The 25643-nt window shown below is 42.6% G+C and overlaps 1 protein-coding gene across 7 annotated transcripts in view; it reads right to left on the bottom strand.

The window, feature by feature from the left end:
* Window positions 1-25643, bottom strand: part of FAM110B (family with sequence similarity 110 member B) — a 424184-nt gene that overhangs the window by 185919 nt on the left and 212622 nt on the right. Inside the window, exon 1 of one of the 7 annotated variants that reach the window (XM_069220221.1) lies at window positions 4948-5196. The exons of 5 other annotated variants lie outside the window; for them this stretch is intronic. The gene's annotated coding sequence lies outside the window, so the exon portion shown is untranslated. Of the gene's footprint in view, window positions 1-4292; window positions 4555-4947; window positions 5197-25643 lie in introns of those variants that run through there. One more of the 7 variants, XM_069220217.1, reaches the window with a different exon arrangement.

Below are 25643 nucleotides of genomic sequence, written 5' to 3'. Positions count from 1 at the left end.
AGTTGTATGCTACTCATGTCTATTTAAAATTCAATGTTTAAGAGTTAGAGAACAAATACTCGTTCTCTAAGATTTTAACTTTTTCCTTTGAGTCTTTGGGTATTTCAAGAATGGATATTTTAAATCAACCCACTGTATTTTGTATTAAGCAGTTGATAAAATCAATTTCGAACACAAAAGTTTTAAGAATGATCTTGCTCACTGCCTTAATATTAAAAACCTTACTTTTATTAGTTCCTTTGTTAAAGGGGGAGAAACCCAGGTCTATTTAGGAGCTAACCATAATCCAGAAGTTGTGTTTTGTTTTAATTTTACATTTTGGAACTTAGCTATAGGAGAAAATGTCTAGCTAATCGCTGAGAGTGGTAAGAAAGATATGGGTTGTCAGCTTCGTTCTAGTGACGCTAAGACTTGCATCATGTTCTTTGATTTTATCCTGGGGCATTAACTTATCAAAACATGTATTTGTAGGTAGCTTGTATTTAAGAGATATAGGGGGTTATTCTAACTTTGGAGGAGTGTTAATCCGTCCCAAAAGTGACGGATATACCACCAGCCGTATTACGAGTTCCATAGGATATAATGGACTCGTAATACGGCTGGTGGTAAATCCGTCACTTTTCTGTCACTTTTGGGACGGATTAACACCTCCTCCAAAGTTAGAATAACCCCCATAATGTATAAAACATTTGCTGAAGCATTGAGTTTAGTATATCATCCAAAAAGGTGAATATTTGCTATTGATTGTACAAGTTTTAAAAATCTTATTATATTTTAATTACGACTATATTGCTTTATGTCTGCAAATGAAAGTAATATCTCTATGGGAATATTGCAATAAGTAAAACAAGCATTTGCAGTGCAATGGGTCTAGCATTTGCTCGAGCTATTAGTGTTGTAAACTCCTAACCGGACTTTTCTTGCCACATAAACTGAAAATGAAAAGTAAAACAGTTTCGCATAAGTGAGCCGACGGCCACCATGAGCGCAAAGCAGACACACAAAAGCAAACAGAAGTTCTCTCGCATTGAAACTTAATGGCTAAAGTGCAATTATCCATGTAACCGGCAAAAGTGCAATTATCCATGTAACAGGGTCGCAATCATGCAAAGCACTCGACTACTGCCCAGCGAGATCGCGCTTCCTACGAAATAAAGAGAAAAAGTAGTTTAGAAACCATACTGAAAATATGGAGCCTTGTATGTTTTCAGTAGTTGGCCGGTGCGCTCAAAGTAGGCTAAACACCAGAAAAAGCATGACGTATGCATGCCTTTCACTAATTAAATCAAGCGAATTTTAAGAAGCAAGCCCACGACCCAACCAAACTGATGGGCGTGGCATGGTTAAAAGCCCACAGAGAGAACACCAGGGACAGAGCGCTTTGTGCTCGACTGTAAAAAAAAAAGTCATAATGATGCAAGAAAAGCTGATAACTCATCAGAGTTAATGAAGGGGAGTCAGACATAATGGGTGCTCTCTAGGGTTCCAATGAAACAGATACACCAAATGCAATGCTAGGCCACAAAAAAATTATTTTTCAAATAAAACACAGCATATACTACTAACATATAAAAATATGGTGCTGTTTTTGGTTGAAAGCAATAGTGGTATTTCTACTTTCCTCAAGGTGCACAATACAATAACTATATAGACCATCACCACCACTGGAACTCTCTCCTGATACTTCACTAATAAAGGCTAATATCATTCACTACAGCAGTGACCTTTTGTCAACCTCATGAGTCTTATCTATGGAGATTCAAACCTGTGAACAGCTGATTGAACACAGATCTCTAGACTATCAGTTCACATGTACAACATTGTTACAAGAGGTGCTATTACCACAAAAGTATCAGGTGGAGACGCTGGCTGTATGGGGAGAGGTGAAGATGGAATGAAAGTGAGCGGAATGTCTAATGTCTGGAAGGATAGTTAGAGATGACGGTGTTGGCATTGTCTGTTGTATTTGAGAGGGTTTGTGAAGACACATTTGGTGGGGGGGGGGGGGGGGAGTTTCAGAGGTCCACCCTTATTTTCTTCTAGTGTTGGAGCTGTTATTTGGAGTTTGGCAAGGTACTGGTCTCTGAAACGTCAAACAAGCAATGCTCCCATTATCACATGCCATGTACTGCACGGGGGAATAACAGCAGTGAAAACGTCACCGTGCAAGGCTCAACTATGCCTGCACCTTGTTCTGGAAGGGTCGAGGATGGGGCCCCAAAACATTCTCTGATGGTGATTATTAAGGGGCTCATACCCACCCTCTTCTTGTTGGTACCCAGGTTCACACTTGTTTGTTACTAACTTTAAAGGTTCTCAAATACAAAAAAGAAACAACCAACAAAGACTTAACATGAGTAGGAAAAAAACTTTAAAAGCTTAATTTTCTTTTTAGGAAACAATAATTCCTTCAAAATGTCCTGTTTTGCAAGAGAATACAGGAAACTCATTACAAGGAAGGAAGCAAGTTAACACATTCATCTTTCAGCAGTTCCCATAATAGTCACAAAGTCTGCTTGACTTATTAGACTCGGGCAATTAAGTATACTGTGACGTCCCCATGACAGTCATGTGCTCTATCATGTGTCCATTTTGGTGTAGTTCCCGACTATGTTAGAGGGGTCAATTCATGCACAGACATAACCATTGTCTCCCTCTCATCCAATCATGGTCCCTAGCCTTCTGGCAGTACAAGCCACACAATTAATGGTGCTCAAGGAAGCACTTCTGGGAATTTCATGTATATAATAACTCACACAGAGCAGGAGTTTGCCGACATGTTGTATGTCAAGCAGAACATCTGAAACTGGACCGCCAAGAACTGTCCACGAAAATGTTGATCAGTGGTCACGTTTTGATGTTAGCACTTGTAAAGGATAATTCAGCACTGGAAGGGATTGCCATTTTGTCTCACTTTAAAAGAAGCCATTCAATCAGTGGGTTGCTGAGGGTTGACCCATATCAGCAACAGGTCCAAACTCCAATATTTAACGGTCAAATGCATGAAGTGATTTGTGATGGGAGCAGTGACTTAATTATCTTTGAAACGCTTCACTTAGCTATCAATTAAGTGCTGAAAACACACCATGCCATGAACCCATACACGTCCTCTGCCATGTCCAATGTGTACCCATGAGACCAAATGCAAGTTCATTGGGTGCAATCCTCCTCTTTAAAATGATTAACGATTCATGCACCGACCTGGAATTCAGTACCCTGAAAAGGAACGTAAAATAAAAACTTAATAGAAAGCAATTGTTCACTCTCCCGGGAAGAGTATATGTCAAAAGTAATCTTCCACAGTGGCGCCCAGGAGAGTGCACTGGTCAGTAATCTGGTGCGCAAACCAGAGACTTTTCCATGCTAGACAAGGTGCGCCAAGATAACTCCACTTTTAAAGAAGAATGTCATTCACTTGGCTCTGTCAACTACTGCGTTATCTCAACTGATTTGTTCGTATCCTCGGGGACTCGTTAATACCACATTTTCCCTGAAATATTACACAAATAATGCACAGTCTTGGATATTCGACAAACAAAATCAGCACTATGATTAAAAATATTTCTTCTATTAAACACCTAGTGCTAGTACGCTCCTGTGTTAGCAATTAAGTTATAGCCTTCTAACATAAAATTTGGTGAGTTACATGCGTCAGTTCGTCGTCAACACCGAACAAGGGCCATTCAACAATGCTTACTACCATTCAATTTGTATCACGTGCAAACATACATTAGAAAATGTGTACTGAAAAACACAAAATAATTAGATGTTTATTATACAGCACGTTGTCTTTTCTAATAAATGAATGCTAGCAATCCTATTTGAGCCCATAAAACTACATGAAATGTGGCACCTTACGGTGACTTAAGATTTAATGGTTTCTTCAAATAAAAAAAAAACATATAAAAACTTAAATAAAACTATTACAATCGCTATGCCCGATTTAACTTTTTTTTTATATTTGGCTTTGACTATCCTGCCTACATGAGTCCATGGTGGCAGAAGACCAGCAGCGTGACCACATTGCCTCGAATCTATATTTCCTCTATACAATGACAATACAGAGACAATATTTAAGTCTGAAAAGTAAAGAAATTATTTAAGCAAAGTACACTATCGTGTCGGTGAGAAGAGGGAGCTGGCTTTGTCTCCTGCGCTCTCACTACTACACTTTCTACCATTGTAAACAAACTTCACATTACCACGATTAAAAGCCTTTCGAAAAAAACAATAACAGACCATTCTGAACAGGAATCGAGCAAGACAATGAAAATAAAAAGACTATTGCTCACCAAAGCCCGGGCTCCAGCTTCACATTGTTGTGCGTGGCTTGCTAAAGAGCAGGCCTTCAATACACAGGGCCTGGGGCCAACATCTGGCCCCTGGGAATAATCCACTGCTCGAGCTGGGAAGGATGTGCGCTACGCTAGACTTTTAAAAAGAAACGATGTTGGTATTGTGAAACTAAAAAAGGAAACACACACAAATCCACCCTGATTCAGAAGGCATACAAACACGACAGAGAGAGCAAAAGTAGCCGCTGCTCGCCCCTCAGCGAGAACAATCAGCAATGTGATTACTCCAATCTAATGGAAGCACTTTTTACACTACTGCCCCCCCCCCCCACCTTTCTCCCCCCTCGCTCTGAGAGACACTCATCTCCTGGGCAGACAGGGAGGCGGCGGCATTAGAATCCAATTGCAAACATGTGGATTAACGCATTAGCACGGCGAAGAAAAACAATGCCCAAACGCGGGCATGCACCTTTCAGACAGGAATCCCGCGCACCACACGGCGCACGCACTTCCCACGCAGGTATGCGCGCAGTTCGTCCTTCCTTGAAGGAGAACAAATGACGTAAATAACAAGATCAAATTAGAGCGATGACCTGATCAACAGTATCCATTTCATGCATGGGTGAGCTTTATGAGAGAGGCGAGTCCTCACCAGGCTCTGAAAGTCCCTCAGTGACCTCCAGCAGCTGTCCGCCATCCGCAGGTATCAGCCTCTGGCAACAAAGAACCGGGCTTCTCCTTATTCCACGTTAGCACCTCCGCCGCACGGACACGGGGCTCCTGTCTCTCCAATGCAGCGTAGAGATGCCTGTGGAAACGTATCGGGCGGGTAAGCAGCAACACCGGCAGCCAATGAGAGGCAGACTCCTGCAGAATCCAGCACATGCTCTTTGAGGCTCGGATACTGTCACCGCCGCCGCTTAGCGGGCTCCCGGGCTAATTATAGCTGTTTCCGAGCACGGGGCTGTGGAGGCACGCACCTCCCGCGCACAGCGGTGCAAGGAACGCAACTATTTCTATGTAGCCAACACGACTTTCACCCCGACCTCATGGTTTTACACGAAAAAAATACAGGTTGCAAGCAACACTTACGATTTGGCCATGCTCACTCAGTACTAGTGAGCACGAGAACCCAATTACTCACGACCACTTAATATTCTCAAATCTCTCACGGGCTCCGATATTTCCCGGTTTGTGAAATTCAGACCAAATAATTCTATTGCAGGCAAATTTACGGTGTGCTTTACTGGGATGCTTGCTGACTCGACTTCTGCAAACGTAGCGTGGTCGATTTCGAACCACACTTCAACGTGACCAGGCGATTAAAATCCCATTTTGTAGGGGAACGTCTAAAAAACACGAGGGTCAAAATTAAATACGATACCTCTGAGAACGGAGGGACCTCTAGCATACCAGTTCAGACACCGAAGTGGCAGCAAACTGATCAGGGTGCGGTCAGTCAGACCTGTCCTTTCTTGTTCCTTTTATCCCGGGATCTGAGCGCATAGAGCACGGTTCTCCTCCTCCTTGCTGGAGCTAAGACGGCGGTGAACTCTAAGGCCCATATTTATACTTTTTTTGCGACGCATTTGCGCCGCTTTTTGACGCAAAAACGGCGCAAACTTACAAAATGCAATTGTATTTTGTAAGTTTGCGCCGATTTTGCGTCAAAAAATGACGCAACTGCGGCGCTAAAAAAGTATAAATATGGGCCTAAACGTGGTGGGCCACACATGTTTGTCCCGAATTGCCCTGAGCATATGACAGCATGTACTCCCCGAATAGGGTCTTTTTTTTTGTTTAAATAATAATAATGATGACCAAATGGTGTACCCTGCAGCACATTTTTCGAACAGAAGGGCTAAACAGTATAATGCAGTTCTGAAGAAACACTCTAGAAATATTCCAATAACTTCCTAATTGCCTGGCAAGACTGACCTTCCAAATGAGCGTAGAGAGGTTAATTTACCACGAAAACTTTGAAAAACCTGGTGTCAAAACAGCACATTTTCAGTAAAAAAAATCCTACAAATGAGTTAACAAGCATTTGCAATCCAATATCATTTTCTCGAGTTAGCGCTATTGGCATTGTAAATTCGTAGCTGGATTTTTCTTGCCCCATAAACTGGTCAACCCTGCCTCATAATTTTGTCTTTTCCTGCTATATAATTCCAGTGATCCAGCATTTAACTAAAGCACTTCCGTTTACCTTCTTCCTCTATGTTAAAACAAATACAATGATCATATAAACCTTTATCCGAAATAAACTTTTGGCATTAGAGTGTAATGCTCAAAACACCATAACACAATTATCATTTGGGATGGATTGGAGGGTGAATGGAAAGAGGGAGTCAGGAGTAAAGATGGAGAGGACAAGTGGCGAGCTAACAGTGGAGCCCTGGAGAAAGAAAGGAAAATGGTTGACTTGAATTTCAGTAGGGAAAATACAGCAGTAATTAGAGTTGAGTGAGGTCCGAAGGTCTCTGGCACCCAGTGCCACTGCAACTGTTGCTCTATTGATTAATAGGCCTCAAGAGAGAAAGCGGAGGGAGCGGAAAAAGAAAAGCAAAAGTAATACAACAAACAATAGGAAGAAAGAGGAAGGGTTGCAAAGAAATAACACAAAGAAGGGAAAGAAAGAACAAGAAAATGAAAACACAACTAAGAACAAATAGAGTAAACGCGTCAGACAACAAATAGGGAAGGAAGCTAGTGAGCGAAAGATAAAGAGGAAAACTAATGAAAGAACTGTGAAAGAAAAGAGAAAAATCAACATTGGAGAATAAAAGTGAGATGTGAGAGAAACAAGCAGTAAAAGAACCAGGGCATGTATGTATTGACATATTTCCCACAGACACAGAATGAGAAAACCACTTTGAACCTTCAGGTCCAGACAGGTAACTTGTGGCTTCCACATACAGACAGGGAAAAAAGAGGGATTTATAGTAAAATGTGAATTGACAGATAAAGATAAGAAAAACATCAGAGAAAGGAAGGAAGAAAGATCTAAAAAAAAAAGTGAAAGGACGCATACCGAGTCAAAGGAAATTGGAAATAAAAAAAGACAAATAATGAAGGGAAGAGAAAAAGATAGTGAAAGAATGAACGCCTGATGAAGACAAAAAAACAGAGGAACAAAACAACAAAAGAAATAACCACATTTTTGCGAGTTTGAAAGAGGGGGTAGGAAGAGGGAAATAAAAAAAAGGAGAGGAGTAAAAATGAACAGGTGAAAGAAAAAGCAAAACTTAGCATGTGGATTTTAAGAGCTGGAAAGAGAAAAGTGGGTGAGAAAGAAAACATTGAGAGTAAACAGAGTAAAGGAAAGAACAGAGTGAGATAGGTAAAACAGACACTCCCAAATAAAGATTGCAGCTAAGAATAGATTTAATTGGCTCCTCCATATCTTCAAATAGAAGTCAGAGTGTGGAACAGCAGGGGGCACTGCAGAACAGCAGGAGGTCCATTAGCAGAGTTGTATGTGAAACCCAGTGCAGAAATATTGGGGCAATTCAGATCAGGATTGGGGTTATAGACAGAGCTGTGTCCCAGCCCAGTGCTGGAATAACAGAAGGGCAGCGGGTGAGGAATGAGAAATGGAGCACCGTGTAATTCCTGGTATTGAAATAATGGGGTTCTGCAAGTTAGGGTTGAGGTCCACTGACAGAGTTGTATATGGGTTGCAATACTAAATAGTAGCGGGCACACAAGGTCAGAAGTCAGGTATGTAAATGGAGCTATGTGTGGAACCTAATATTGGTGTGCCAGTGTAGGCAAGTGTTAGCCTAGAGGTGCCCTGGTAAAGCTGCAAGTGGTGCCCAGCATGGGAGTGGCATTGCCTCTGAACCACAGAAGTAAGGAGTCCTGAATGGTGTGTGTGTGAGCCTTAGTATTAAGAAGAAAGTGCACTGAATGTTAGAATTGATGGATTCTGGCAGAGCTGCTGTGGTTCCCATCAACAGTGGCGTTGGATGTTAGACATGTGGTGCACTGGCTGAGCTGTGTTTTTCTCTTATTCGGTCCAGTATTGGCTTGGCAGTGGGAATGAATATTAGAACTGAGCCGCTGTAATGTAACTGTATGTGAGCAGGGTCCCAATATAGGAAAGGAAGTGACCTTCCAGGGGTAGAACTGAGGTGCACTGATGGAGCTGCACCCAAGGTCCCAGTACTGGAGCTGCAGATTGTACTGACTGCAAGAACTGAGGTGCTCTGGCAGACAGCATGTGTGGAGTTCCTGGGAATGGCACAGCTTTGGGCTTGGAGTGTGTGAACAGAGGTGCACTGATGGAGCTGCGCCCAAAGTCCCAGTACTGGAGCAGCAGATTGTACTGACTGCATGAACTGTGGTGTTCTGGCAGACAGCGTGCATGAGGTTCCAGGCACTGGCATGGTTGAGGGCTTGGAGTGTGTGAACAGAGGTGCACTGGTGGAGCTGCGCCCAAGTTCCCAGTACTGGAGCAGCAGAGTATACTGACTGAACAAACTGAGGTGCTCTGGCAGGCAGCGTGTGTGGGGTTCCTGGCATGGCTGAGGGCTTGGAGTGTGTGAACTAAGGTGCACTGATAGAGCTGCAAGTGGGAACTCAGTATGGAGCAGAAGTAGGCACTGTCTCTAAGGATTGCAAAGCCCCGGTAGAGCTGGGTGCCTAGGCTCTAAGCAATTATAAGTGATCCTCTGCCCTTGCTCTCAGCCCACAGGTAGGCAGACTTGGTAACGAGAATACGAGCCAAGACAGGGTGGGAGTCAGGCAGCTGAGAGAGGATGCAGAGAGCCCACCAAGACCAAATATGACCAAGAGAACGGCCTGATTTATAGCCTTGTTTACAGCTAAACTCAGAGGAAGAATGCTCTGCAAATGAAAAGGGAGGCTTCCCTGGACAGGAGCAGGAAACAAAGTAAAAAAAAAAGTCCCCTACAGACCAGATAAACAAGACAAAGCATAATTATACAGTAGCTGGTCACTGCTCCCACATAGAAGAAGGAGGGACAGATATGCATGACTGACCAATAGCAAGCAAGGATTTTTAAATGACACTGAAACTAACAGATGAAATAGCTGGAAGCCCACAGCAGAAGTATACTTAAAAATATACAAGAGGTTGTAAGCTTACGCTCAACCTAAAAAGTGAGCTTGTGTTTCCACCAAGCATGGACCTTCAACCTGTCCAGTATCACAATTCTGAAGGACAAGTCTCCTTGGGGATTAAAATGGATCGAGGATGCTGCAGGGGTGGCTTCCAAAAAAAAATGCCAGAAAAAATGTTTTATGAAGGAGTGCAAAGAATGAATTAATATTGGGGAGACTGGTTTAAGCTGTGAGGACTAAACTCGGCATTGTGGCTACTTGACCAAGGCAAAATGAACTGTCATTAACCTTTCGAAAAGTACTTCGACTATTTGCATTTATTACATTTCAGTCTGAAGAGAGTGTTCAGCCGAATCAATTATGGGGCAAAGATTGTATTGTATTGTATTGTAATAGTATTTATATAGCGCTTACTACCCCTGACGAAGCGTCAAAGCGATTTTTGGCCAGTAACACACTACTCTGGAACCCAAAAGGAATTAGTGGTGGATTAGTATAGGGAAATATGAGTACAGTTTTAGTATTATTAGGAGTTCATTTGAGCCGCAGATATGGGAGTTTGTTAGTTGGACTGACTGGAGTAATGGAGGGGTGGAACAGGGAAGAATCCAGAAGTGTTAATTAGGAGTTTATGGTAATAGGATTTAGGTTTGGGATGAGTAATGGGGGGATGGAGGAGGGAAGAGTCTGTGGAAAGGGTCAGGGAGATCATAGTAGCAGGGTGAGATAAATGAGGGAGAATATAGTAGGGTTGTTTGGGAGATCATGGTAGTAAAGTGAGGTTTGGGTGAGTTAGATGTGGAAGAGGAAGGAAGAGCTTAGGCAGGGTTATTTAGGAGATGAACGTAGTAGAAGGGATTTGGGATGAGTCAGAGTGGGAATGGAGGATAGATTGATAGAGACATGACATATGGTGATGGGTAGACAAGCGTGATATAAAATGAGAGCAGGGATTCATAAGTATCTAGTATAACAACTTATCTAGGAGTTATGCAATGACCTATGAACATGTTAAGCATAGAATAACATACACACACACATATATATACCTATATCTATACACACACACACACATACAGACATGAATACACATGTATATGTATATACATATACATATTTAAACCATGAGTAAATATACATTAGTTAAACAGGTTTAAAGAGTATGTGTGTAGTTTATTGTTATGACATAGTAGCAGTACATATTTTCTAAAGAACTATATATAACTAGAATATACACAATCAGATACAAAATATTTATCAACATAGGCATATGCAGTCCATAGCTGTTTGAATATGGTGGTTATGATGGAAAGAGCCAACTCTTGAGTAGTTTTCTGAAGACAAGATAGTTATCTATGGCTCTTATAGTTGGGGGTAATGAATTCCATAGTTTGGCTGCTTGAACGGAGAAGGATGTACCACCTTTAGTCTTTTTCTTGTATGGTGGTGTTCTAAGGCGGGGTGCCAATCTTGAGCGGAGGTTTCTTTGTTGAATGTATTTGGTTATTTTGTTTCTGATAAGAAGCAGTCCTGTTAATGTTAGCTTTGTGGGTGAATCAAAGCAGCTTGAAGGTGCATCTTCTGGCAATGGGTAACCAGTGTAGTGCTCTCAAGGCAGGGGAGATGTGGGCTTGTGGCTTTACATGTAAAAGTAGCCTGGCTGCGGAGTTCTGAATACGTTGTAGTTTTTTCATGATAGATAGAGATGATCCATCGTAGAGGCCCTTGGCATAATCTAGTTTGGATAGTAAAAGCGAGATAGTAGCTTGAACCTTGTGTGGAAATCCGAGGTGGGGGAAGATGCATCGTAGAGTCTTCAAGGTGATGAAGCTTGTTCTTGCTAATTTGTCCACTTGGGCACTCATAGTTAATTTGGAGTCCATGGTGATTCCAAGGTTTTTAACTTCCTTGGATAATTGAGGAGGTGGTCCAAGATAGTCAGGCCAGGCGCACAGTGGGTCATAACTTTTCCAGTCACCACATATGAGTATTTCGTTTGAGATGGCTCCAAGTCATCCACTGATCAACGGCTCTGAGACAACTCAAGATTTCTGAGTTTTCAATGTTTTTGGGGCATTCTAATTTAAGTAGTATTTTTGTGCATTCTGCATAGTTGTAGCATGGGAGATGAAAATCATTGATCAGTTCTGGTAATGATATCATGTAGATGTTGAAAAGCAAAGGTGAGATGATTGATCCCTGGGGGACCACTGCTTTTGTGACGTAGGGTTTGGACGAGAAGGGGGGCAAATAGATGGTATTAGTTCTTTTTCGAAGGTAGGATGTAATCCAGTCGAGAGCAGTCCCTTCTATGCCAGCTTCGTGGAGTCTTTGAATTAGGGTGTCATGGTCAACTGTATCAAAGGCAGCCGAGAGGTCCAAGAGAAGGAGTGCAGCAACTCCATTGCGGTCAAATGTGTTTTTAGGATCATCCCAGATTACTATGAATGCCGATTCAGTGCCTCTTCCTGGGCGGAATCCAGTTTGGAAGTCTGAAAGTATAGAATTGTCTTCAATGAATTGTGACATCTAGGCGAATGCTACTCTTTCTATCAGTTTGCCCAGGAAAGGTCCATTTGTGATTGGTCTGTAGTTGTTGGGGTCTTGCGTGTCTAGGTTTGTTTTCTTTAATAACGGTTGTATGCATGCCTTTTTCAGGTCTACAGGAAAAGTTCCTGTAGTCAAAGAGTTGTTGATGATTCTTCTTACAGGTGTGGCAGCAGAAGTAGATAAAAGAATGTTCTTGAAGACGTGAGGTGGACAAGGGTCAGAAGGGCAAGAAGGTCTCCTTGCTTTGACCAAATCCATAAATTCACATTGGGATATTTGTTTGAAGGACTGTAGAGGCTGGGTTGGTTTATTCTTAGAGAGTATTTTAGGAAATGGGTTGGTGCTGATGGTTTTCTTCTGTTTTAAATAGGAGTCCAATGTGTCTGCCTTGTTTGTGTAATGAGTTGCCAGTTTGTTTGTGAAATCTTAAATAGTGGGATGACGTCCTTCCATGCACGTAGGTTTTCAAAATTCATGGAGAATTTGCTAAAATTCTTTGGTTGCAGATTTAGCATTTTGAATTCTGTCTGAGTAGTACCTTTTTTTTTTAGCTCTTTTGATTGATAATTTGTATATTCTGTTAAGTTTGTGTAGCTGCAGTTTGTCTTGACTGTTTTGAGTCAGATCCGCTGCAACTTTCTGATTTGTTGCTTTATCTTTTTAAGTTCTGTGTTTCTCCAAGGTGTTGGTTTTCTTTTGTCGTGTTTAGTTTTTCCGAGTGGTATTAGGATATCAAAGGTTCCTGTAGCCACTCAAAGTTTTGGAACAGAATTAATTGTATCTAGATCTGTGTTGGCTGTAAGTTATGTTTCTAAGCCATCAAAATTGAGTTTGCTCCAAGGTCGATAGGTGCATGTATGTAAGTAGTTGAGGGGTGTGTTGATTTGTGGAGTTTTGTGTCGGAAAGTTATCAAATGGTGGTCTGACCATGTGATTGGCGTGACATCTAGGATGTGTCCAGCGATGTGTGTGGGATTGTGTACAATCTGATGTAGGGTCAATGCGAATAGGCGAGTGGTGATTGCTTTTGGATGTGGCATATTGGGTTTGTCAAACCAAACGTTTAGGTTCCCCAGAATGCATAGGTTTGAGTATAACGTAATAAGGTTTGAGACTGTATCTAGAAAAGCGTCTGGGAATGTTGAGTTGTTAGGTGGAGGTCTGTAAAGGAGGAGAAAGTTACAGGAGGAAGTTGGAGTAGGGTGGCATCTGGTGAGGAGGGCTTCACAACCTTGTATGGAAATGTTGTCTGTTTTACTGAGATTTATTGCCTGTTTGAATATAATAGCCAGTCCACCTCCTCTCTTGCCCATACGGTTTTGTGTGATGGTTTGATAGTCCAGAGGAAGGGCTTCGTGCAGCACTGGGGCCATGTCATCTCCCAACCATGATCCTGTTATGAATAGTAAGTCAGGTTGTGCGTCTGTGAGCAGGTCGTAGATGTGGTGCTTATTTTCTGAGAGTGACCGAGCATTTACGAGCTGACAGTTTAGAAAAAGTATGTTAGTGGTGGTGTTGTTTTGCTTAGGAGAAGGATAAGCATTATAATTTGAGCTTGTAGCAGGTGTGTTAGTTGTGATAACTGTGAGGGTCACAATAGTCTTGTTTTTCAATATAGTGTTCCTGTTCCAGCAGGTTTAGGAGGCATTCTGTTGGGTCTGTGTGGGTGGGTGGTGGACTTGGTGGCTGAGAGAGACATGAAGAGTGTACTGTTTTTTGTAGGATAGCCTTATTATGTAATAGACAAGGGGATGCGAAGTTGTTAAGAGTGGCATTTTGTTTATTTTGTTTGCGTTTGCTTAGTGTCGATGGAGTATGGGTTAGGGGTGGTGGAGGAGCATGTGGATCATGATGTAAGGCTCTAAATTGTGCAATGGAGGAGAGGCGGGTGAATGAAAGTTGCTGGGTTGGGGTGCTTGTGGTAGGTGTTTGTGAAGAGTGAGAATGTAGGGGTAAAGAGAGGACAGGATTTGTATTCTTTGTGTAGTCATGAGGGTGGGAGTGGGTGGGACGATAAGTATAATGAAAGTTTGTGTTGATTTGATGTGCTGATGTGTGTGGTCTGTATTGTTTTTGTGGAACAGTGAGAGAGGATATTGATGTAGTTGTTTTCGGTGAGGGATTTGTATGTGAGTTAGTGCTGGTGAGTGGAACTACAGTCTTACATGGGGTGTTGATGTGTTTTGGAGATGAATATATGAGGTGTGTAAGAGGAGATGGATGTGGGTCAGCGGTATTTGTGTTAGTTGTGATGACTGGAAGAGGTATGTGGTGGAGTGGTGTGAGAATTGTATGGTTGTGTGTAATTGGTGAAGAGAGGGGAAGGGAGTTTGTAGATGGTATGTTGGAAGGCTGGGTTTTGGAATTGTTATGATGAAAGGTGGTCTGTGTGGAGCAAATAGAGGATAGTGTTGTTGGTTTGTATGAACAGGGAGTGTGTATCTGGAAGGCTGAAAGTAATGTATAGTGTGGTTTTGTGTTATGTGGGTGATGCCAGGTTGTGTTATTGGGAGTGGACAGAGTAGTGTTTGCTGTGAGAATGAAGGTGTTTTACTGTTGTAGTTGGGGTGGATATGTGTTGTATAAGGGGTATTGTGTTTGATGATGGGACATTGCAATCTGTCTGTGGTCAGTCTGTGATGCAGGAGTTGGATGTCTTTGCAGATAATCTGTTTGCATGTTGATGTATGTGTAGGCTGTAAAGTCCTTTCTGATAGATAGTTAAATGGGTCAGCAATTCTGGCCCTAGGCCCTACCAGGCCCAAACAGGCAGCTGCCCTTGTCCTCTCTGCTCTTAGACTCGACGCCCGGGCTGAGACGCCCTGAGCCCTAGGCTTAAATAGCCCCACTGGCCAATAGAAACCTAGTCCTAACCCTAACTAATTAGATTTGAAACCCTTATTCAAATAACCAATGGGAGACAGCCCTAATCACCAATCATACCCCTAATCCTGACAAGCAATCACAACCCCAACCCTAAAACCAGAAACCAATCAGAATCTCAGCCTTACTACTAATCACAAGCCCAGCCCTGAAACCAGGAACCAATCAGAATCTCAGCCCTACTGCCAATCACAAGCCCAACTCTAATCCCTAAACCAATAGAAAGATCAGCCCCCAACAACCTATCAACACCATATGCAACAACCAAAAGGAACTTATATAAGGGGCAAGTGGAAAGGGAGGAGGCAGCTGCTGCTCTATTCAGAATCTCCTTAGATACAGACAGGCTGAATCCACACTTCCAAGCTAGCAGGGTCTACTTTCCAGGTAAGGGAGAGATTGTTTAAAGAAACACTGAAATACTGCTTGTCGCGCACTCTGAAATGTGGCTTTTTCAAGGCAAAAAAACGGGGGATGCAGACAGTTTCTAAACACAATTTAAATCACAGAAACAGATTAAACAGTCTCCTAAACTCACTCTGCAAGATGTATGTAGCCTTTTTACTTAGAAAAGAGGGTGGGGGGGGCTTTTATGCAGTCTTGTGCCACAAACTAGAAGGAAAATTTCACACAGTCACAGCTAAAAAAACACCACTTTGAAAGGCCAACCTGCCTGAAACACAGAGAGTCTACAGTAAACGGGCACGGGTAGCAGTAAAAAAACACTTTAAAACAAATAATACAATTTCCCAGAAAAGTCTGGGGATCCTTACCTAGATCTTTTAGGAATCCTTGAACACTGGGCTGTATTAGGGCACAGGGAAAATGCTGGTCTCACAAAATGGAGGTTGAGATGAAATGGTCCAACAATTCATATTCACACTAAAGGTATGACAGAACACTTTAGGTAGGTTTAGAAAGGGTAAATTAAAGACCTGAAATTCGCAGTGTGTCTGGAGGAGATCTCAAGAGACCCCACCTTGGCAAAGGGCAGTGGTAGACTCCAATCTCCAACCATCTACAAAGTTTTAACTATGCTGACAGTTCACATTTTATGTGCGTTTACCCCACAACCCTTTCATCATCCTGAGGTACCAAGCAAGGGTTCAGATGACCAGAGCTTGTCACTTCGCAAACAATGTACTACAGATAACTCTGCTCATCGGGGACTACCTTGTCAGTAAGATTTTGTGGGGAGATGGTTTCACATTTTTCCAACCATCATGCTGGCATATACCGTCAAAACACACATTATACGACAAGTAGGGCGCATTAGAGGGGCTAAAGGAGCAGTGGAAAGGAAGACAAATGTTGATTGCTGGGGTACCAAGTGAGAGAAACACTATTTTGTAAAGTAAACAACATTTTTGAAAACTTTCAAAACAGAGCGAGAGAGTGTACATTTTCGTCTGTGTGTATGACAAAATTGCTGGTGAAGTCCGACAGACACCCCACCAGACCTGACAGAAAGCACCTGCACCCAACTATTTACCAGAAAATATATTAATTAGAGGGGTGTAATACCCCAAGCTCCCCCACTGAAGCCACGTCCCTGCTGTTCCTTTGAATCCAGTCCTTTCTGCTTTGCAAAAGGTGGGCAGGAGACCAGCTCCACGAGCACATTTTACTTTCAGCGAGGCCAGAGATCTACAAGAGCACACACTGAACATATTACCACAGGTAATAGTAGCAAGTTCCAAAGAGGCACAGCATATCAGGGAACAAGTTAGGGTGCAGACGTGTCTTGTCATTTCAAGGTGGCCAATTAATTGCAGGGTAACTTGCCTAAAGGCGCTTTGCCCACATACGGCGGATGCAGAAATTAAGCAAGGCCCTCGTACGTGGTCTACCGTGTAATAAGGAGGCTTTCTCCTTTATAGACGCAAATGCAAACGTTGAATAGTAAATTAGTGCTTGCTGTCATATGTTTACAGTTACATGACACTGGATTTAGCTGGTGTTACCATCACTATATTCAATGGTATTCATTTAATGATATCAGAATCCTAAAAGGCAGTTTCTGGCCACTGGAAATAAAGAGGCAGGCAGGTTGGACACTAACACAAACACAGAGGGATGATCTAGAAGCAGCTATAGGTCGGAAACACGCAAAGAACAAAAGAAAAGATGTGTCTCCGCAAGAAGGTGACAAAAAGTAAAATTAACGGAAGGGGGGGCAGGAATAGAGATAATAGATTTGCAACCTTGGCCCTGTCTTTCCCTCTAGCGCCACAGACAAGTGCTCTGTATGTTCTCTTAAGTCAGGAGAAACCAACTGTTCTCCATTGACACCGTTATTAGAGTGCTGCTGTTTAGTTAAGTCAGATACTGAAAACCGCACTGCACTGTTCACAATCATTTAAAGATGTGGACAGTGCTAAGGGGGCACCTGCAAAGGTATGGGGTGTGGTATTACTGTAGATCAGTACTGTGCAGTAGCTATCTTGTTCCTGTTTATAGTTGTAGCTCATGGTGCAGAGACTGGAGGCTTGGGTGAGGTCCAAGGGTGTTGGCTGCAGGATTACAGTCAGAGAAACGTACCTATGAAGTGTACACCCTCCGGAGAGTTCCAGCTAAACGATGATGTAGGTTCCCCATGCTACTTCTGTGCCGAGAAGTCTGTTGGGGGTGCACAGTAGGCGCACATATATTACATATCTAACATGGCAGCCCTCTGTGGATGGCAGTCAGTGCTCACTGATCAATGATCAAGCACTGTTCGGCTATTGGTCCTAATCACCCTCAGGCTGGTTCAGAATGGAACTTAAGAAGGTGCCACAGCAATGTAGAAGATGCAAGGCTTTGCCACACCCTGTAGTGTAGAAAGGCGAGACACTGGTGACTACAAGTCATCCCAGACGCCAGAAGACAGCCCCCAAGTCAGGGTACCCCAACGCGGTTTTTAATTCCCCATGCAGTCCATAGCCAACAAGACCATCTCTCTGGCACCAGCCTCTGGTGCAGACAATCCAATGCACATAGCCACAAAAAATTCCAACACATGCATGCCGTGCTATTCTGGAACTTCTTAAAACACAGGCACCTCCACACGTCATCTTGTCTTACATACATTTTGCACAGCACTAAAGACAACATGTCGCTCTCAACAGTATACTCGCACTGTCCTCTCTCCCATCCAATGTCCCTGCACATCTCCAGCAAAATCCCCACTTCGAAACCCACACAGTGCATTCACAACCAGTGCCAAAGCCAGCAGCCCGCTGGCACACTCACCGACGACCTAGCTATTCCCACATGAGCGGTGGTACTGTACAACAGCCAAAGTGTGCAAACATCACGCACTTAAAGTAACCAAACTAACTAATCCCCTTGCAGAGAAGTGCTGCAATGAACAACAATTCAATCTAGATAGCGAAAGGAAGTTACAATTTGGACAGTCTTGAAAAAGTGCAGTACAAAAGCTTACTGCGTGTAAGTAGTACAAGATCACTCCAGTGGCCGATTTGTGCCATACAACTGATGGAAAGAACTGCATCCTTAAGCTATAAAGATTGCATAGCTGAGGCTTATGCTTTATTTTCTTTCAATCTAATTTCTTTGTTTCTAAAACCGACATCTCAGGCTTTGTCACTGACCTGTGGGTCAGATAATATTGCTTTTGATGCTTTATAAGCAGTACTGGTGTTGACTTAGCTAGTATTTTCCCTTTCTTAAGGCGTTTTTCTTGGCGATTGAAATAACATTCGCCCAGAAAACGAGTTGAAACACGACATTTTTCTGCAATCACTATCTTCCCACCACGTCCCGGCCCTTCGGGAGTAACTATAACTAATAGGTCTTAATTTAAGGGAGAGAAAGTTTGAAGAAGTTAATCAAGTTTCATCATTAATTCATTAATTAAGAACAGTTTTGTCTTTAGAAAAGGGCTCAGGAAACTGATCCCCCATAACCGTCTCAAATCTGTGCTCCTTGCCACCCTCTCAGTGGTAGTCGGGGCATCCTGCCGGGTGCTTCTCTCACGTGGATGCAATCCCTACACTCAGGGCCAGTAGAGTTGTCCGATTACCCCCGGCCTGCTGTTTGAGGATTATTGCATCAGATCGTGCTGTAAAGTGCATTCCCTCTGGGCACCCACACGGAATTGACCGATTACGTCAAGAACTGTATCAAATGTATCCAATATATTTTTCCTTCCAGTGCGTTTCCATAGTCGGTGCATAGGGTTGTTTGCCTTTCTAACTGCTTTGTTTTTTACTCTTTAATGCATAGCTCAGCTTTGAAGACACAAGTAATGGAGCTGTTCTACCTCCTGCCGCTATAAACCTTTTCAGGCTCCCAGGAAGGATTTATGAGGATTAGTCACCCCCCAAGGTACAACCTGGGGTCTCTTCTAATAGCACAGGCCCATCTCATCAAAGGCCGACATAAATTCTACATTCTTGCATCCCTCTGGCTCCTTCTCTAAGGCCAACATATTCATTTCTTGACTTAAATGTGCTAGGAGACAACGCCGAAATAAGTAAAGTAATATCCATAACTATTGTTAGTAACAACCACATAAACGGCCAGCACAGCATGAAGGGCAAGCAAGGTGAATGTGAAATAACTGACCAGTAGCAATGTCAGACTGTCGGAATCTACTTGGGAGAGAAAGCGCTAAGAATGAGAGGGATCTATTTTCAAATAGCACACAGGTTTATGTAAAAATGTCTATTCATTGTGGTTGATACATGTATTTACCTCGTATCCGGCATCTACCAGTTTTGGTTGATAACCGAAATGAACTTAAGAAAACATGTATAGTAACTGGCTGGCGACCATACAATGTGGCCAGTCGAGATTACAATCCTGGTAAGACCAGTCACCACCTTAGTCATCAGAGCACATTACCTCCCAAAATGTGGCATGCTGGAGTAAAAAGAAAACAGGAGGTCTCCAAACAGGCTGGTAACTTATGCACCTACCAGAGGGCTGGGGTAGTCAGTCACATACTCTTGCCTAACCGGTGGCCCAACCGACCAGTCAACATGATTCTGTCAGTCTATGTCTAAAATAGTGAGCGTCAGTGGAACACCTGAGTATACATGTTACTTGAGTTTTAAAACTGGTTACACAGGTTTGACAGAGAGCAAGAAGCACAATGTTTCACATGAATAGATTATGTAGAGCGTGTTTATGGGTTCTGTTACCTTTTCCTACTGCCCACCTCTGGCAGGTCCCTGCGGCTCAGTAATGCCATAATCCAGAGATGGAGAGGGCCACAAGGACAACATTGTCCACTGGAGAACCAGTCCGAGGCAGGACAGACTGCAGGTGTTACTGTGCTGAGTCCACATTCACATTAGACCCTTTTTCTTCAAATATTGTAATCGTTTTTTGTATTTTCCCAACAAGCCTCTGGACTATCGTGTCCAGAGTGCAAGAAGGACAACAGGTCCAGATAAAGTCGGGCTTAGGGCAGACCTGCTGTGTGTCTGTCTGCAGTGAAGAAGGTGACCGGACAAGGTCATCGCTCCCTTCTAGAGAGCTACCCCTGCTGGGTTCTGCTTCATCATTAGTTTATAGAAGACCTTCAAGTTGAAAGCTATTATATATTCATCAAACGCTTCTTCATGGACGTCTTTTGTGGCCATTCCAAAATCTTTAAGCACTAAAAGAATTGCTGATAAAACAACCAGACATCCTGCAGGCTGGAATTGTCAATTTCATTTAAAGTAAACCCTTGTCTGGGTACCTGTGGTCTGAATGTTTAAGCGGATATAACACGTTTTATTACATTGTTTGTGTTTATAATTCATCGCAGACTTTTTTGTGTGCGCATTGTTTCACATGATATTTTTAAGAGAACACAGGCAATTAAACCTGTAGCGTAAAAACTTCACTGGAAATAGGTGTTGACTTTGGTGCATTTTCAATGATATTGAAGAAACTGCCTTAACTAATGTGATTATGGTTGATTATGTAGTTCTAGAAACGATGTCTTAGTAAACCTACCTTTCAAAGTAAAAGAACGAGCGCTTGTTATTGTTCTGGCCGCTGTATGCCAAAGGTGGATGAACCCGATTCCATCAAACACGATATAAAAAACATAAAGTGGACAAATAAGTTACTAAGCAAAACATTTATCAATACCACATGGCCTGATGTGTGTGGAAGGCATAAATAGTGCAAGATGAATGGGTTAAGAATATTGCTTTTCAAACATGAGAGCACAAGTCGCATATACCTTCTTTTAATTCCGGCGGCATACACACAAGTATCAAGAATCTTGAAAAATGAAGCCTTCATGCTGTGCTTTACCGCTGGCCTTGGTACCAGGTTCTTATCTGCAGCATTAATCAACAGCAGCAAAGAGAAGACAAGCAGCAGACCAAGGAGCTACGTCCTGGTTGCTCAGCATCTTGGCTGCCTCACCAGTTTTAGCAGTTATCTACTAAGATGAAGCCACTCTGGGAAGCATCCTCAGAAAGGTATGTGGGAAGAGGATTCGAGGGGAGCAGCAACTAACCCGGACACCTTGTTTCTACTGTCTGGTTGTTGGGGGCAATACCCATGCAAACTGACTTGACAAGTGGGCATCAAGAGCTCTGAGATCTCGCCCCCTTCCTGAACCACCTATATTTTAGGCCACAGCTGTCCCCAGCCATACCCACAGGATCCAATCCCTGCCTTGCATAGACTTCTGCCAGTTATAATCTGGCTCTTGGCCACACATGGTGCAATTTCCATGAAAAGAAGGGATACGATATCGAGAGGCACCATTCACCACATGCCATGGAACAGACAGGTTTAGGGATGGGGGAATTCACAATTTAGTATAACAACAAAGATAAATGGTTTATATATGTAATGGTCTATTTCACATAGCAAGACATTTATGGTGGCATGTGCTTAAAATCTGGCCAGAGACAGAAATACAACGGCAAGGAAACATTATTTAATATTAAAAGGGTACCAAAGTAAAACAGCTCAAGCATGAGGCCTGCATTTCTCAAAGATTGTCAAAGGTACACTAGACAGAGTCCAGTTTCTGAAGTGGCATGAGAGTTCTTGATAACTAGAAAAAAAAAAGAAATGGGAGGCACTGACATAAAATACACGCACCAAGCTAGTACCAAACACCTGTAAACAGAGGAAGGCATAGCACACGAAATGCACCATGGAAAAATAAGCCAACATTATGTCTTTGAGAACTGTGGTAGGCATAGTAAATTTAGAACGGCAAAAATATTTGAAGACGTAGAGACCAAGTTCTATTACAAAATGTAAACTGCACGAATAACGACAACTAAGACAAATAAATGAGAAAAATAAGGAAGTTATTATATCTCTTCTCAGAGGATATATCAGTTATATCCAGTTTATATACAGCACTCCTGAAAGTACAATGACAAGAAAAGGGTCCACAGGAGAACTGTCTGGATACAGAGGCGATGAGAAGTGGACAAGAGCGCGAAGAGACTCCATGAAAAATAATATCATAAAACTTGTTTAAGCTTTTCCATAACAAAGGTTTTTGTTGGAAATAGCCCTTTTTGCAGGGCTATCCCCAAACCTTCTGACCTCCTATTTTTGACTGTGTGCTGAATTTCGTTTTTGCTGGCTTTAGGACTCTGGGCATTTTACCAATGATGAACAGTGCTAAAGTTCAAGTGCTCCCTGTCTAAATGGTATTAGTGATTGGTATATCCATGATTGGCATATCTGATTTACTATTAAGTCCCTAGTATAGTGCACCATGTGTGCCTAGCGCCTGTAATCAAAAGCTACTCGTGGCCCTGCAGCACTGATTGTGCCACCCACATGAGTAGCACTGTAAACATCTTAGACCTGCCACTGCAGTGCTTGAGGGGGCAATTTAAACTGCCAGTTCGACCTGGCAAGTCTCTTACTACATGTAAGGCACACCTAAGGTAGGCCCAAGGCAGTCCCCTGGGCAGGGTACAGTGCATTTAAAAGTCAGGACATGTACTGGTGTAGTTTACATGTCATGATAATGAAATACTGCTAAATTTGGTTTTCACTATAGCAAGGCCTATCTCTCCCATAGATTAACATGGGAATTGCCTTGAAATATGTTTTAAGTGTAACTTCCCATTGGAAACAGATAGAGATGTGGAGTTTGGGGTGTCTGAACTCACAATTTAAAAATACACCTTTTGGTGAAGTTGGTTTATAAATTGTAAGTATGAAAATGTCATTTTTAGAAAATTGACCATTTCTTGCTTAACCATTCCGTGCCTCTGCCTGTCTGTGGAATACATGCCTGTGTCAGGATGACAACTGGGTTGTTTTGTGAATTCACTCTAGACAGTTATACACAGGGAGCTGAGGTGCCTCTGCCTGTCTGTGGAATACACGCCTGTGTCAGGATGACAATCAGGCTGTTTTGTGAATTCACTCTAGACAGTTACACAAAGGGAGCTGAGATGTGCCCTGCATATCCTGATGGGTCTTCCAGAGCTAGAGTGGTGGGAGGAGCCGACATGTGCAACAGAATAGGGCTGTGTCTGTCCTTACACAAAACAGTCTCCAAACCTCTGAAGAGTGTCTGGGGCCAGTGTGGAAAGGCAGGGTCAGGGGCACTCCAAAGACTTCTCTTTGAAGTCTGCCTACTTTAAAGGCAGAAATGAGTATAAGTACTGGACCTCTAACCCCACAAAGTTGGAATCCTTCTGGACTAAGGACCTTGTGCCAGGAAGAAGAGCTGGATGCTGTTGGAGGAGATGCCACTCAGCCTGTTGCTTTGCTGTGCTGGCCTGTTGCTTCTGTCATGGGAGTGAAAGGACTGGACTTTGCTGTCTACATCCTGCATTCTAAGATTCTCCAAGGGCTTGAACTGAGCTTGCCTCCTGTTAAGAAGTGTCAGGGACATCAAAGATTTCATCTGCCAGTGTCTGGGCTCTTCCGCTAAGAGTCACTTGTCAAGTGGTGCCAAATCCAGTCCTTGGGCCCTTGGAAGTCAAAGTTGGTGACCTGAAGAAGAAAATCCACGCATTGGTGCAAAGCAGCAGAAAAATCGATGCTGCACCTGCCCTGCAGCTAAAAAAAATAATAAAATAATCGACACAGTACTGGTCTATTGGCAAAAGAATCCGACGCAGTGCCTGTTTCAGCACAGATCAATCAACACATAGTGGCTAGATTTTTTATACTCATTGTCCCCAAGCATAATTTTCTCATCGACCCTGTACTGCAGCAAGGAACCAATGCATCGCCTCCTCTGCAAAGAAAGAATCAATGCATCGCCTCACCTGTGAGGAAACAATTAATGCATCACCTTCCCTACGCAGTAAGGAATCAACGCATCGCTTGTTTTTCAGACGTATCATCTCCTTTGCGGTCTGCATCATCTTTGTTTTTTGACGCATCCCATGTACTTTGTGCTAAAAAGATACAACCGTTGATTCAAACAGATTAAGACTCATTTACGCATTTTGAAGGTGATATCTTTACTTGTGTATGTTGGATTTTTGTCTTGTTTTATTCAGATAAATAGTGGCTATTTTTCTAAACTGGTGTGGAGTACTTTTGCGGTGTTTTCACGGGTACTGTGTGCATGTATACAAATACTTTAAAACATTGCCTCTGAGATAAGCCTGACTCCTGGAGCCAAGTTACCAATGGAGTGAGAGCAGGGCTATCTTGGCTGTGTGACTCTCTTATCCTGACTAGATTAAGGGTCCCTACTTGGATAGGGTACAAACCACTCACAACTACTAATCCCATTTGTTTCCATAAAAGATTGAAAATTATGTACAATACAAACTTTCTCAAAAGTGTGGCCAAGGTTAAATGCGAACCACACCAGATTTATAACATGCAAACACACCAAGGCAGAAGTTTACCTGTTTACAAGAGAAAGGGTGACTGACACTTTTGCAGGGAGGAGAAGCATTGGCCAGTGCAGGATCAACATCAAGAAGGCACTGCTGACCGTCTGGCTAAAATACAGCACAGTGTAAGAGAGAATATACCTATTGAAAAGGTTCTGGGGTAATGCATATTTGGTGCTGTTAACAGTGCGATAACAGATGCATAAGCATTTTAATAGGACATGCTCAGTGATGCATAGTTCATGTAAAGGAGTAAGACTGAAAGTAATAGAAGCCCAACAGTTAGCCCCTGAAATAAGAACAAGGCCTGTATGCAGCCTGTACGCAAAGAATCTGGAGACCCCTCAATGAAAGAAATGTATTCCATCTACACAGAAAGATATGGCTTGGGCAACACGCTTTCAATAGGAAATGAGTAAGAGAGTTCTGTCTTTTCTTAGAGTTAATAAGGAAATGGTAAAAGAAAGATAAAATATTTATTTGTGTATGAAAGACAAATAGTTGCCAAAATAGTTACTGTATTGAGAACCAAGGAGAATGAAGAGGGTGGAGTGAGTTAGCATGCATGCCAACCACTAGTTTACAGGCCAGAAGTTACGGGGGCCTCAAACCACGAGTACCTCTGTTTTGTTAGAGTTCAATTTCAAACACTTTAAACTCACACAGCTGGCACTTGTGGGCAGGCTCTCTTCGTATCAGCCTGGCAGCAGTGGTAGGCCCATACAAACATAATGATGATGTTATTGTCGACTAATAATAGCAAAGAAACGCAGATGATGAGGAAAGCTAGAAGTACAGCGTACATAAACGACTGAAGGAACATTGCATCAGACAGGGGAGAAAGTAAGAGGGGAGAGAAAGAGAGCTTGGGTGCAATCCAAAGGGAAAGGTGCAAACCAATCATTAGAACCTCTAGAAGATGGTCTAGCTGAATGGAATGTCATATCATGATGACAGCCTCTGAGAAATCAAAAATGATTAATGCAGCCCTCCCACTACTGCTCAAAACTAAACATAGTTAATTGAGTAC

The sequence above is a fragment of the Pleurodeles waltl genome, chromosome 2_2 (genome assembly GCF_031143425.1).
Source record: "Pleurodeles waltl isolate 20211129_DDA chromosome 2_2, aPleWal1.hap1.20221129, whole genome shotgun sequence".
Lineage (NCBI taxonomy): Eukaryota > Metazoa > Chordata > Amphibia > Caudata > Salamandridae > Pleurodeles > Pleurodeles waltl.
This window is presented reverse-complemented; position numbering and strand designations above follow the sequence as displayed.